Consider the following 14,595-nt stretch of genomic DNA (forward strand, 5'->3'; position numbering starts at 1 on the left):
AGGGGAGAGGGGAGATTTAAAGACGGAAAGACAGGGAGAGGGGAAAGACGGAAAGACGGGGAGAGGGGAAAGACGGGGAGAGGGGAAAGACGGGGAGAGGGGAAAGACGGAGAGAGGGGAGAGGGGAAAGACAGGGAGAGGGGAGAGAGAGGAAAGACAGAGAGAGGGGAAAGACAGAGAGAGAGGGGGGAAAGACAGGAAAGACAGAGAGATGGGGTGAAAGACTGAGAGAGGGGGAAGACAGAGAGAGGGGAGAGAGAGGGAGAGAGGGGAGAGACAGAGAGGGGAGAGAGAGAGGGGAGAGGGGAAAGACAGAGAGAGAGGGGAGAGGGGAAAGACAGAGAGATAGAGGGGAAAGACAGAGAGAGAGGGGGGAAAGACAGACAGAGCGAGAGGGGAAAGACAGAGAGAGAGAGAGAGAGAGAGAGGGAAAGACAGAGAGAGAGAGGGGGGAAAGACAGACAGAGATAGATAGAGGGGAAAGACAGACAGAGCGAGAGAGGGGGGAAAGACAGACAGAGCGAGAGAGGGGAAAGACAGAGAGAGAGAGAGAGAGAGAGAGAGAGAGAGAGAGGGGAAAGACAGAGCGAGAGGGGAGAGGGGAAAGACAGAGGGGAGAGGGGAAAGACAGAGCGAGAGGAGAGGGGAAAGACAGAGCAAGAGGTGAAAGACAGAGCGAGAGGGAAAAGACGGGGAGAGGGAAAAGACGGGGAAAGACGGGGAGAGGGGAGAGGGGAAAGACGGAGAGAGGGGAGAGGGGAAAGACGGAGAGAGGGGAGAGGTAAAGATGGGGAGAGGGGAAATACGGGGAGAGGGGAAAGACGGGGAGAGGGGAAAGACGGGGAGAGGGGAAAGACAGAGGGGAGAGGGGAAAGACAGAGGGGAGAGGGGAAAGACAGAGCGAGAGGGGAAAGACGGAGCAAGAGGGGAGAGGGGAAAGACAGAGCGAGAGGGGAGAGGGGGAAGACAGAGCGAGAGGGGAGAGGGGGAAGACAGAGCGAGAGGGGAGAGGGGAATGACAGAGCGAGAGGGGAGAGGGGAATGACAGAGCAAGAGGGGAGAGGGGGAAGACAGAGCGAGAGGGGAGAGGGGAAAGGAGGGGAGAGGGGAAAGACGGGGAGAGGGGAAAGACGGGGAGAGGGGAAAGACGGGGAGAGAGGGGAGAGGGGAAAGATGGAGAGAGGGGAGAGGGGAAAGACGGAGAGAGGGGAGAGGGGAAAGACGGAGAGAGGGGAGAGGGGAAAGACGGAGAGAGGGGAAAGACAGAGCGAGAGGGGAGAGGGGAAAGACAGAGCAAGAGGGGAGAGGGGAATGACAGAGCAAGAGGGGAGAGGGGAAAGACGGGGAGAGGGGAAAGACGGGGAGAGGGGAAAGACGGAGAGAGGGGAGAGGGGAAAGACGGAAAGAGGTGAGAGGGGAAAGATGGAGAGAGGTGAGAGGGGAAAGACGGAGAGAGGGGAGAGGGGAAAGATGGAGAGAGGAGAGAGGGGAGAGGGGAAAGACAGAGAGAGATGGGAAGACTGAGAGAGAGGGGAGAGAGAGGGAGACAGAGGGAGAGGGGAGAGACAGATAGGGGAGAGACAGAGAGGGGAGAGAGAGTGGAGAGTGGAAAGACAGAGAGAGAGGGGAGAGGGGAAAGACAGAGAGAGAAGGGAGAGGGGAAAGACTGAGAGGGAGGGGGAAAGACTGTGAGAGGGGGAAAGACAGAGGGAGAGGGAGAGTGGAAAGACAGAGGGAGATGGGAAAGACAGAGAGAGGGAAAGGGGAAAGAAAGACTGAGAGAGAGGGAAAGGGGAAAGACAGAGAGGGGAAAGACAGAGAGACTAAGGGTGATAATATAATAGAGAGGGGGAGATGGCGGGTGTTCAGCTGGAGGTCCTGTCCTCTCAGTCAGTATCGTTCTGTCCTCTTCTTCTAAACATAGCAGGACAGCAGATCCAACAGGGTTTTCTGTCATATACAATATAGTCTCCATGCACCGCTAGCCTTGCTCACAGCCCTAATAGTGCTCTTTTATTGTCCTGCTCAGACTGTCAGTGACTCACCACACCGCCACTGTGTGTATCCACAATGTATTCTGTGTGTGTGTGGAGCCGTGGCTGAGAGGGTAAAGGTCACCAGTCTAGTCTCAGATCTTCTGGGACTAAAGCTGGGATGACATTTCACTGTATTGAATGAGATGTCTTTTTTAAAGGTCCATCTCTTTTAAGGCTAGAGCATCATTGTCTCTTAGGTGTATGTCTATTACCTACAAGTATATAAAATCCCATATCTTTGATAGAAATATCCTCTTTGGTGACTGAGACGGGCCAAAGGTCAACTGGGTTGTTGGAATGAATTAGGCCAGTTTGAAAAGACATAGTTAGAAGTGCCTTACTGGGTTTAGCAGCCAGGCAACAGATCAAACCATGTTTTAGAATAATTTATCTTGGCATATCAGTTGTATAATGACCTACTTTAAGTTTCAAGTTTTAATATCACGTGCACAGTGAAATGCCTTTCTTGCAAGCTCTAAACCCAACAATGCAGTAATCAAAGAAAAGTTGGGTCAGAGCTTGCAAAGCGGCGGCCATCCAGAACAGCACAATGTGTTATTTTTATCATATTATTATATTTGTAGTACGGAAGGTACATTCATTTTGCCAATACACTGGACCTATTATATCTGATGAAGCGAGCAGCCTAAAAAACATATATTGTTTTGTCTTGCAGGTGTAGCAGCACAGTTGCAGTGGCCCTCTGATAAATGTCCACCTGTGCTGAAGTTTTTATGGGTCTTTCTCTTCAGCCAAAGGTGAGTCCATCCCCATTTCCTAACTGCCCTGATGTAGGCCTAACCAGTAGATTTATATCACAGGCTGTAGTGTCTGGTCTGATTGCACAGCTATTCTATGGATGCGTCTAAAAATGGTACTCTATCCCTGTATAGTGCACTACTTTTGACAGCCCTGATCAAAAGTAGTGCACTACATATGGAATAGGACGCTATTTGAGATGCAGACCATGTCTTAGGGTTTAGCGTGCCCTCTCATATTCCCTTTCCAATTATATCAGATGGAAAAACAGACTGGTTTTCTTATACTGTACTGATCTATTAATATAGCTAAGTGAAGTGTCGATATGATATCCTGATTTAATGAATGTTGTTTTCTAAACCGGGATTAACATATATAGATCAGAGTGGAATGGCTTGGAAATGGAACAGCATTTAAAACGCAACAACAATAAATATTTCCCTCCTAGAATTAGATTAGCTAAAGTGAATCACCAGTGGGCCAAGATGCATGGGTCTGTGTTAGAGCATACTCTGAAAATCAATAGATATCAAAAATCTATCCACTTGGAACGGTCATTTACAATGATTAAAAAGTTTCAACCTTACATTCTGAAATATAATAGGTTTGATCAAGCTCCCCTGAATAGCCTTCAACATTTTCAAGCCTGGGTTTAAGTGTGCCTATTCATTAATGAATGCAATGTGGAACAAGCCTTTTCACTTTATCAGGCACCAATGAGCCTGTGCTAATCTGTTAAACACTCATGAGTAAATTCTGTAAACCCATCTAATGTAGGCCGAGGCTAATAACAATCATCACTGGCCCAGTAGTAATCAGGACACATTCTTTATCTTGATGTGATGTCCCTGGTCTGAATGAAAGTAGAACAGTTCTGGTTCCACCTGACTAACATGTTGCAGCCTTGATGTTGGTTGCCTAGGAGCTCTGCACTAAACTTGAACCTATTTATTGCAGGGTGCAATACTTTGATGCCAGACGGTTAGCCTATTTCTCGCTCTCGCTCCTTCACAGCCGAGTGTCTTTAGCCGTTGATTTACCGGTACACTGAGTCTAGATGTTGTCAAGTAATTAAAGTGACTCTTGAGTCTGGCTGCTCAATGTGGTCAGTTGTGGATTTTTGGCATGGGAGAGGCTCTACGGACACTGCTGACCTGCAAAACAACGAACCAAAATCTAAAACTGACCCTTACCTTAACCCTAACCATAACCTAATTTTAAACAAGTCTGAAATGAAATATCGGCTTGCAGGTCAGGAGTATAGCCTTTTCAAGCTGGCATGGACTGAATGGCAAAAGTGTATGAAAGGTAACCAGAGAGGACACAGCTGACTGTTTATTCTGACGTATCTTTTTATCAAGCTAGAGGGGGAATAGCTGACTGTCCTGGCTGGATCGTTCACACCATACTGATGGAGGGAGGTAGTCCATCACTAGAACAGAATCTCGTATCTCTCCCAGGAGTTATGGCCTAGCACTGGATGTGCATATCAGCATCGGGGCTCAGGGTTCGGGGCTCGCTTGGTGCAGGAGGAGAGAGATGTAAAGACTGTTCTGCTCTGCAAGAGATTTAAAACTGCTCCTCTCTCCGCCTTCACAAATGACAAGACGGCCGGACTTGTCATTTCCTGTTAGTCAGAGCATTGGTCCTCGATCCGAGATACAGACTGCGTCCCAAATGACATCCTATTCCCTATCAGAGTATCTCTACTATATTATAGTGCACTACTTTTGATGGCCATAGGGTGATATTTGCGATGCAGACCATGTCTTAGGGTTTAGCGTGCCCTCATAGTCCTTTTCCAATTATATCAGATGGAAAAACAGACTGGTTTTCTTATACTGTACTGATATAAAAATATAGCTAAGTGGAAAGAGGAACAATTGGTTCAGTCTGATTTCCACCAGACACTGGGAGACAAATTCACCTTTCAGCAGGACAATTACTGAAAACACAAGGCCAAATATACACTGGAGTTGCTTACCAAGACCACATGGAATGTGAATGTGGCCTAGTTACAGTTTTGACCTAAATCAGCATGAAACTATATGGCAAACTTAAAAATTCTGTCTAGCAATGATCAACAACTAACTTGACAGAGCTTGAAGAATAAAAACCAATATATTGGGCAAATATTGTACAATCCAGGTGTGGAAATCTCTTAGACTTACCCAGAAAGACTCACAGCTGTAATCGCTGCCAAAGGTGATTCTAACATGTATTGATTCAGGGGGTTGAATACATATCTAATCAAGATACAGTGCCTTGCAAAAGTATTCACCCCCGTTGGAATTGTTCCTATTTTGTTGTATTACAACCTGTAATTTACATGTATTTTTATTTGGATTTCATGTAATGGACATACACAAAATGTCAAAATTTGTGAAGTGAAAAGAATTCTAAAAAATAAAACACGGAAAAGTGGTGCGTGCATGTTTATTCACCCCCTTTGCTATGAAGCCCCTAAATAAGATCTGGTGCAACCAATTACCTTCAGAGTCACATAATTAGTTAGATTGCACACAGGTGGACTTTATTTAAGTGTCACATGATCTGTCACATGATCTCAGTAGATATACACCTGTTCTGAAAGGCCCCAGAGTCTGCAACACCACTAAGCAAGGGGCACCACCAAGCAAGCGGCACCATGAAGACCAAGGAGCTCTCTAAACAGGTCAGGGACAAGGTTGTGGAGAAGTACAGATCAGGGTTGGGTTATAACAAAATATTCAAAACATTGAACATCCCACGGAGCACCATTAAATCCATTATTAAAAAATGGAAAGAATATGGCACCACAACAAACCTGCCAAGAGAGAGCCGCCCACCACATCTCACGGACCAGGCAAGGAGGGCAATAATCAGAGGCAACAAAGAGACCAAAGAGAACCCTGAAGGAGCTGCAAAGCGCCACAGCGGAGATTGGAGTATCTGTCCATAGGACCACTAAGCCGTACATTCCACAGAGTTGGGCATTACGGAAGAGTGGCCAGAAAAAAGCCATTGCTTGAAGAAAGAAAAAAGCAAACACGTTTGGTGTTCGCCAAAAGGCATGTGGGAGACTCCCCAAACATATGGAAGAAGGTACTCTGGTTAGATGAGACTAAAATTTAGCTTTTTGGCCATCAAGGAAAATGATATGTTTGGCGCAAACCCAACACCTCTCATCACCCCGAAATAACCATCTCCACAGTGAAACATGGTGGTGGCAGCATCATGCTGTGGGGATGTTTTTCATCAGCAGGGACTGGGAAAATGGTCAGACTTGAAGGAATGATGGATGGTGATAAATACAGGGAAATTATTGAGGGAAACCTGTTTGTCTTCAAGAGATTTGAGACTGGGACAGAGGTTCACCTTCCAGCAGGACAATGACCCTAAGCATACTGCTAAAGCAACACTCGAGTAGTTTAATTGGAAACATTTAAATGTCTTGGAATGGCCTAGTCAAAGCCCAGACCTCAATCCAATTGAGAATCTGTGGTACGACTTAAAGATTGCTGTACACCAGCGGAACCCATCCAACTTGAAGGAGCTGGAGCAGTTTTGCCTTGAAGAATGGGCAAAAATCCCAGTGGCTAGATGTGCCAAGCTTATAGAGACATACCCCAAGAAACTTGCAGCTGTAATTGCTGAAAAAGGTGGCTCTACAAAGTATTGACTTTGGGGGGTGAATAGTTATGCACGCTCAGGTTTTCTTGTTTGTTTCACAAAAAAATATATGTTGCATCTTCAAAGTGGTTGGCATGTTGTGTAAATCCAATGATACAAACCCCACAAAAAGCAATTATAATTCCAGGTTGTAAGGCAACAAAATTAGAAAAATGCCAAAGGGGGTGAATACTTTCGCAAGCCACTGTATTTGCAATCAAAATGCAGAATTTTCTCCATCTCCTTAGCTATCATACTCTAATTCCATTAATTTCAAAACTTGGTCCTCCAAAAAGTGGAGAGCAACAATTATGCAGTTCTACTACGTGATATGTTTTAATAAATGTGTTAGAAAGGATTACCTACACATACTGACCAGCTCATGTTATAGACAGAAGCATGCTACATGGCAGACCAATCAGAACTCATCCAGCCCACTCGTTATCTCAGCCAATCATGGCTAGTGGGAGGATTGCTCTTTTTTTCTGCGGCTAAACCAACTACGCTTGTAATTTACAATGTATTCAAATTTACAGTAGGCATACAAGTTTGTTATTAAGGCACATCCTTTATCTTCAGCGAATGGTGGGGGTTCTGGTTGAACGTTTAGTAATATAAATGATTTACGCTAGAAAGAACGTATTCTTTATTATTGTCTGTGACAGTTTGACTTTAGTTGTTGTTGTGGGCTTTCTTCTATTCCTCAGTGGTGATGTCCCTGATCTGAATGAAAGTACTACAGTTCTGGTTCCATCTGACTAATATTTTGTAGCCTTGATGTTGGTTGCCTAGGAGCTCTGCACTAAACTTGAACCTATTTATTGCAGGGTGCTATACTTTAGCCTGTTTCTCGCTCTTTCACAGCCGAGTCTCTTTAGCCGTTGATTTACCGGTACACTGAGTCTAGATGTTGTCAAGTAATTAAAGTGAATCTTGAGTCTGGCTGCTCAATGTGGTCAGTTGTGGCTTTTTGGCATGGGAGAGGCTGTACGGACACTGCTGACCTGCAAAACAACAAACCAAAATCTAAAACTGACCCTTTTTTAAATTTGTAACCTTTATTTAACTAGGCAAGTCAGTTAAGAACAAATTCTTATTTACAATGACCGCCTTACCTTAACCCTAACCATTTTAACCAATTATGAAATGAAATATCGGCTTGCAGGTCAGGAGTATAGCCTTTTCAAGCTGGCATGGACTGAATGGCAAAAGTGTATGAAAGGTAACCAGAGAGGACACAGCTGACTGTTTATTCTGACGTATCTTTTTATCAAGCTAGAGGAGGAATAGCTGACTGTCCTGGCTGGATCGTTCACACCATACTGATGGAGGGAGGTAGTCCATCACTAGAACAGAATCTCGTATCTCTCCCAGGAGTTATGGCCTAGCACTGGATGTGCATATCAGCATCGGGGCTCAGGGTTCAGGGCTCGCTTGGTGCAGGAGGAGAGAGATGTAAAGACTGTTCTACTCTGCAAGAGATTTAAAAGTGCTCCTCTCTCCGCCTTCACAAATGACAAGACGGCCGGACTCTGACATCTTGTTACTGAGAGCATTGGGCCTCGATCCGAGATACAGACTGTGTCCCAAATGATATCCTGTTCCCTATCAGAGTATCTCGACTATATTATATTGCACTACTTTTGATGGCCCTCGTCAAAAGTAGTGCACTACATATTCCGTGTGCCATTTGAGACACACACTGTAAACCCCACCTGCAGTTTGTAACTAGTTTCCTCTCTGCTTCTCTATTCACCTCAAGCTGCTACTGTGGTGGAGTTTTTATACTGAATAAAAGTATAAATGCAACATTTTCAAAGATTCTACTGAGTTCCAGTTCATAGAAGGAAATCAGTCAGTTGAAATAAATGAATTGGGCCTTAATCTATGGATTTCACATGACTGGGCAGGGGCACAGTCATGGGTGGGACTGGGAGGGCATAGGCCCACCCACTGGGGAGCCAGGCCCAGCCAATCAGAATTAGTTTTTCCCCACAAAAGGGCTTTATTAGAGACATAACACTCCTCAGTACCCGCCCTTCTTGGCGAAGGAAAAATGCTCACTAACAATGATGTAAACAAATTTGTTCACAACATTTCAGATACATTTTCTGCATGTAGAACATTTCTGGGATCTTTTAATTCAGCTCATGAAACATGGGCCCAACACTTTAAATGTTGTATTTCAATTTTTGTTCAGTATATAATCAATCCCTTCCTCCTCCTGCTATCGTACAGTGCAGTGCAACCTCTGCCCATCTGAGTTCACTCCAAACACAAACATTGTTATTCTGCCATTTGAGCTGCGAATTATCAAGACTGCGCTGCCACTGACCCCTCACAATGGATTATTTTTCCAGGCTGTTGGGAGGTGTGAACAGCCATTTGTGGTGAGGTATTTTTCAACAGAATGACATTTAAGCAGGGTCAAGGCATCGCCGCTTTGTCAAGTCAATGGTTCCTGGAGAAACACTGCACTGTCTGCACTGCAACTCAACCTGGAGCACTGGGTGACCTTTCTATACACAATACACTTGTTACCTAGCGCTGCATTTTATTTATGGAAGCAGCTGTTAGTCATTGTGAGAGACCTTGTTAAGAGGGGTTATTTCTTTATATTGTATGTGGCTCCAGGCAGATATACATAATGTAATCTTACAGGCAGATTTTCTTTCCTTTTATGAATATCCAATATATGCGGGTGACCCTTTTAAGTAGTGCTATGCTCGCTGTTTAAAATACATAAATCTGCCACAGCTCACAGATACTTTTAAATCTCAACCTGAAGATAAGCTTAGGATTTGAGAGTTTGTAATTGGCCCTATGCTAATGATTAAGGGAGTTTTAACTAGTGTAGATAAGGGGTTAGATTTGAGGGTCTGCAGTGCATTATAGTTTTAACTTCTAGGCCTATTTTTATTTTATCTTTATTTAACTAGGCAAGACAGTTAAGACCACATTCTCATTTACAATGATGGCCTAGGAACAGTGGGTTAACTGCCTTGTTCAGGGGCAGAATGACAGATTTTTACCTTGTCAGCTCGGGGATACGATCTAGCCACCTTTCAGTTATAGGCTCAATGCTCTAACCACTAGGCTACCTGCTGCCTAACCTTTATGAATAAACAACCAACTTTGAAAAAAACAATCCAACTTTGTTCAGCGGTCAAATAAACTTTTAAAATAAACTTTTGCTAATTTTGGCAGCTGCTATTAAAATGTTCAGAGTATGGTTGATAATGAGGCAGTACCTGCCAGGCAGACATCCAGGTGTCATGACGTTGGCCTGGGGGTAAGGTTTATGACCCCCCCCATAAATACCTTTCTCCCTTCCCCTCTCTTTCTGACCCTACTGAAGGACTGTTGAATAGCCTTTGTTAAATATAGAGAGTCTGGGAACATCAAACAAATGGGGAAAGGGAACCATATTTTGGTAATAAAACCAGTTGGAAATATGCTTTGGAACTTAATGAGTATGGACGTCAGTTCGGTTGTCATCTGAGACATTATGACTGATGACAGGACGACATAAACTGTACCTGGGAAAGTATACACCCTCTAGTTATCAGAGTCACATGGAATTGTTATGCAATTGAAATGTTTGATATTGAAATTGTTTGTTAGGAGATTAAATGTAATTTTAGCTTCCAATTGAGAGAATTGGGTTTTCATAAGGAAAGTGCCCTGCTTGATCAGTGTCCTGCCCCTGTGAAGAGACAGGGGTTATAAACGATGAAACACACCCTCCTCCCCTCGCCACTATATAAGACAATGACCAATGTTCTCCAGCGTTCCACTACGTGAGGTCTGCAGCCTCTGCGTTTCAAGGACACACATGTCAAGTACAGAACTAAGCCAACCTCGGCGTGAGCTTTGGTTGTGAATGGTATGAACTTTGAACTTATTCACTACAGAAGTGATACTTCCTAGCCGTTGAGTTAGCAGCGGCCGCTGTAGACGTGGGCTAGGAAAGGACGGACGACGTATCCAGTCTACCACAGACGAAGATACTACAATGTATCCACTTTACCACCATTGACATTCTTCCGAGGACAGGAAGATCTGTTGGCCAACCCGGCCAGCATCTACGACCAATCTACCGAAGCGCAGCTCAGAGTAAATATTTATTGCATTTTCCTTTTCCAAATGGGCGGTAATTTAGAATGCATACGATTCTGTATTTACGAAAGCTTAGCTTCTCCCTTTATTCCTCAGTCTTCCCGCTCTTTCATTCAAGCCCAACCCCCTTTCTTTGTGTAACAAGCCGCCATGACGGCTCCGTCCACCAGGGCCGTTTTCTGTATGACATAATTTGTATTCTGTGTATATGTAATTCTGTGTGATTAGTTAGGTATTTAGTAAATAAATAATTAAACCCAATTTTGTATTGCTGATTCAACTTGTTAGCAAGAGTATACTCTGCTTCTGAAGAATTTAACATTGTTCAATGATCCGAAAAGTTTCTGAACAGACATATTTGGCGCACCCTGTGTGGACTGTAAAACTAGGATGCACGTTTGGGTCATTTTGATAAAGATATTTGGAGCCCCCGTGCGAGGAATCTAAAATAGGATGACGCTTTCATTTTGATTCAGCCTATATAAAATTGAAAAGCAGATTACATAATATACCAAGTTTATTATATACATTATGGGAATTGTAGACAGTAATTAGTGGTGCGTGTGTGCTGGAGATTCCCCGCCTCCGTGTTGTGCTCTGACGTAGTCAGTGGGTAGCGTAAGCTATACATTTCTGTATTTGGGCTGATAAAGCTATCTGAGAAATAGAGCGTTTGGCCAAACGTAGGGCTATTTCTGCCTCGTGCGTTTCAGACGCGTGTTGGCTAGGTCATTATTAATTTCTCGAGCGAGGACAAAGAGCCAGCCGATTTGAAATTTAGTAGAGATTAGCTTGACCAGCGATTAGTATCTCACTGTCTCTCTCGTGTTTACACGCGAGTAGACCACGGCACAGTTTGTTGTTTGCCACGAGTTCCGGTTAAAACATCATCAAAATAATGCCGAAAAGGGTTTGAACATAATACGTTATGAGTAAAACCTTTCCCTTGCCAAGGGAATCCTATGTTATGCCTGAAATATGCAAAAAGTAGGATTTGCTTGCTCGAGATGCTAAGCTAACAAAAGGGAAAACAGCCATTTTGTTTTGTGCCACATTGTAAGTCCTCCGCCTTGCTGAACGGAAGTCCCGCCCTGGGTACTTCCGCTTGATTTCAGCGTGTGCCAGCAGGGACCTCTGAAGAATCACCAGTACTTTCCTTCAAGATGAATTAGTCAGGTGACACTCAAGTCGTTACTCATGATATCCAGATGGATATCGATGTCTTATTCAATTGAACTAATAAGTGAAATTGCCAGATTTACATTCTCAAGTGGATCTTTTAAATAATATCCAAATTGATGAGTTTTCTAAATGAGACATTGTAATCTTTTTTCCACATTAACCTAGATGAATAAACCTCTCAGGTTAATTAAAGTTTAAATCCCAAATAGCCTATACAGGTTTGATTTATCATTAAAATTGATCAATCAGTAAAAAAATGTTTTTGCAAAACCCATTCAGTAATCCAGTACTGACAGAAGGCCCAAGGAAGAAGTGTACCATAGTGGGGAGTGTTCCCAACATTTGATCGACTGTTTACACTTATGAAATCCAATCAATGGAGATTGTATGGATTATCGTCTCATTCAATTTAATAAGTTCAATTGTTGAACATACCTTAATGTTCTTCCAATCAAATTAGACACTTTTAAACTTCTCATATTAACCTGGATGAAGCAACCTCTCAGGTTAATTCAAGTTTAATACCCAGATAGCCTACCCAGGTAGGATTAATCATTGGCATTGATTAATTAATTCAATTTGCTTTTGCAAATTCATTCACGTCCAACTTCCACATTACTGGTACAGTACTGATGGTTCGTCAACATCTATAAATAGATTAAACTTGTCTTTGCAGCTTCCAGTGAATTCCAAACCCAAACATTGAAAAAAATAGGAACATTTTTCCTCTAAGTTTTTCTAATAATGTACAAGCTACCAAAGGAGGTGGTCACCACTCCTCCGCTAATTAGTGAACCTCCACCCATAAAAGGATTGATCTCTGACCTCAGCAGCGATACCAACCCTAATTATGCCATTAGCGAAAAAACAGCTGAAATTGCGAACGCGCTCCAAAATCAAACATCAAACACAGGCTTTGTGACGGTTCTCTTCACTTTAGCACTTATGTATCGCCATCAAAGGTTGGCATCGGTCCAATACCACAGTGCACAGCTGAAGCACGTGCAAGACATGGCTAACATGAGGGCACAGGTGGAGAGAACTGAGCAACTATTGACAAAAGCAGGAAATGAAAACATTCTGCTAGTCGAGGAACTGCGTTTGAAATCGGAACAATTAAAAGTAATTGCAAATACTTATGACGATGAATAAGCACAAACTCTCCAACAAAATCATTGTCTGCAGGAACAACTCAATTTAGCCAAAACTAAATGCGATGTAGTCCACGCCAAACTAGATAAATCTGTCGAGTTATCTACAAACAGGAGCGCGCAATTTGATAACATGCAGGCAGTTCTGTTGAACGTTACTCAAGGTAACAATGTTCTACTCCAAATTCTGCAGGACCATTGATGAACACAATGACTAAGTTGGATGACAAATCAGCAGAACTTACTGAAGTCGCTGACAAAGTGAATGATGAGAGAACTCAGGTGATGAGGATGGAAATATTGATTTCTAAGCAAGCAGAGGAAATCTCATCACTGAATCTCTCGCTCCATACTCAAAACCTCTATCTGCAAACCATGACAGATAAGTTTGAGACCAAAAGGAGCAGGTGTGACACTCACGTGTCCAAAATCGGTACTCTAAGCGCTCAAGTGGATTCTGCAATGCAGCAGAAGACCACCCTTAGGTACCATCTGGAGGAAGTCCAGAATGGTCACGATCTACAGCATGACTATCCATCCAAGCAACCGGAGTCCGGTACTCAAAGGAGTGAAGACGATAGGTTTCAGACATTGCCTCCGTGTCCCTCAGTCTTCTGCTCTTGGCCATTCGGCACTGAGTAATATGGCGCCTCTTGGCCAACAAAGCCAAAGCTTGGCTTCTCCGCTTGGCCTTTCGGCCCCAATTTCCCCACAGGATGAAGCCAACCCTCTCCGCCCGCTTGACGCGGAATATCTTGACAAACTCGTCAAGAATTTCCCCACCTTTGACCCCGTTCCAGGTCAGCCAAACGATACTGAGACGTTCCTAGCTGACATAGAGGACGCGTTGGGTGGCTACCCGAATGCTACGGGTTCTGACAAGGTTTACCTGTTGAAGCGAACGTCGAATAGACACGTGGCGAGGTTCATTCGCCTACAACAGCAACACGTGCTAAATGACTACGCTAAACTTGCCACAGCTTTGAAATTAGAATTAAGTGGTTCTGCGACTCGCTAACACGGTCAAACAAGCTCGGAACGAACACCCACAAGCTTTCTATCATAGGCTTCGTTCAGCTTACTTTGGCCTACTCACGGAAACAGGAATGGAAGAGCTGTTACCATTCCAACAAATGTTTCTGTCGAACATGTATCCCACCTTCATTACCTACTTGGGCCCTGCAGCCCACGTTGGCTTGCCTATCTTACAACTCAGAGAGCTTGCAAGCACAGCTTTTGAGGCATCATGAGCTCGCAACGCTAAGAGTCCTGACCACTCGGTTTTGAAGTTTGACCAGGAGCACTCACTCCAGTTAGCATTATCAGGTATTGGAGCGTCGAGAGATGACGCACAACAACAGTTTCTACCACGAAACCATGATTCCAATAACCGCTGCGGTCGAAATAACTGTAAAGTACGTCGCCTTCAAAACGACTACCGCTACAATCGACCTGTTATACGTTCCTGCACCCAACCCACACAAAGTGTCAGAGCACAAGGGTAACAAAGGGTTGAAGGACGATCAAAACGTAGACAAATGTTCTCCAGAAGTTCCACTACGGGAAGAACTAAAGCGAGAACAATTTGAGAAAAGGGTAAAAGATAAGTCACAAGGAATAGACGGGGAATTAATTACCGGACACCAGGTCCGCAGAAATTAACACCCATAGCAAGGACGTTAAAGTTCAAATTTCTC

General features: G+C 43.9%; 1 protein-coding gene across 21 annotated transcripts in view; it reads left to right on the forward strand.

Annotated features, from left to right (window-relative positions):
- Positions 1-14,595, forward strand: part of LOC106580487 (splicing regulator ARVCF) — a 371,259-nt gene that overhangs the window by 80,672 nt on the left and 275,992 nt on the right. For all 21 annotated transcript variants that reach the window (XM_045703240.2, XM_014161608.3, XM_045703241.2 and 18 more), the window contains exon 2: positions 2,713-2,794. The gene's annotated coding sequence lies outside the window, so the exon portion shown is untranslated. The remainder of the gene's footprint in view (positions 1-2,712; positions 2,795-14,595) is intronic.

The sequence above is a fragment of the Salmo salar genome, chromosome 20 (assembly GCF_965601325.2).
Source record: "Salmo salar chromosome 20, fSalSal1, whole genome shotgun sequence".
In the NCBI taxonomy this organism is placed as follows: domain Eukaryota; kingdom Metazoa; phylum Chordata; class Actinopteri; order Salmoniformes; family Salmonidae; genus Salmo; species Salmo salar.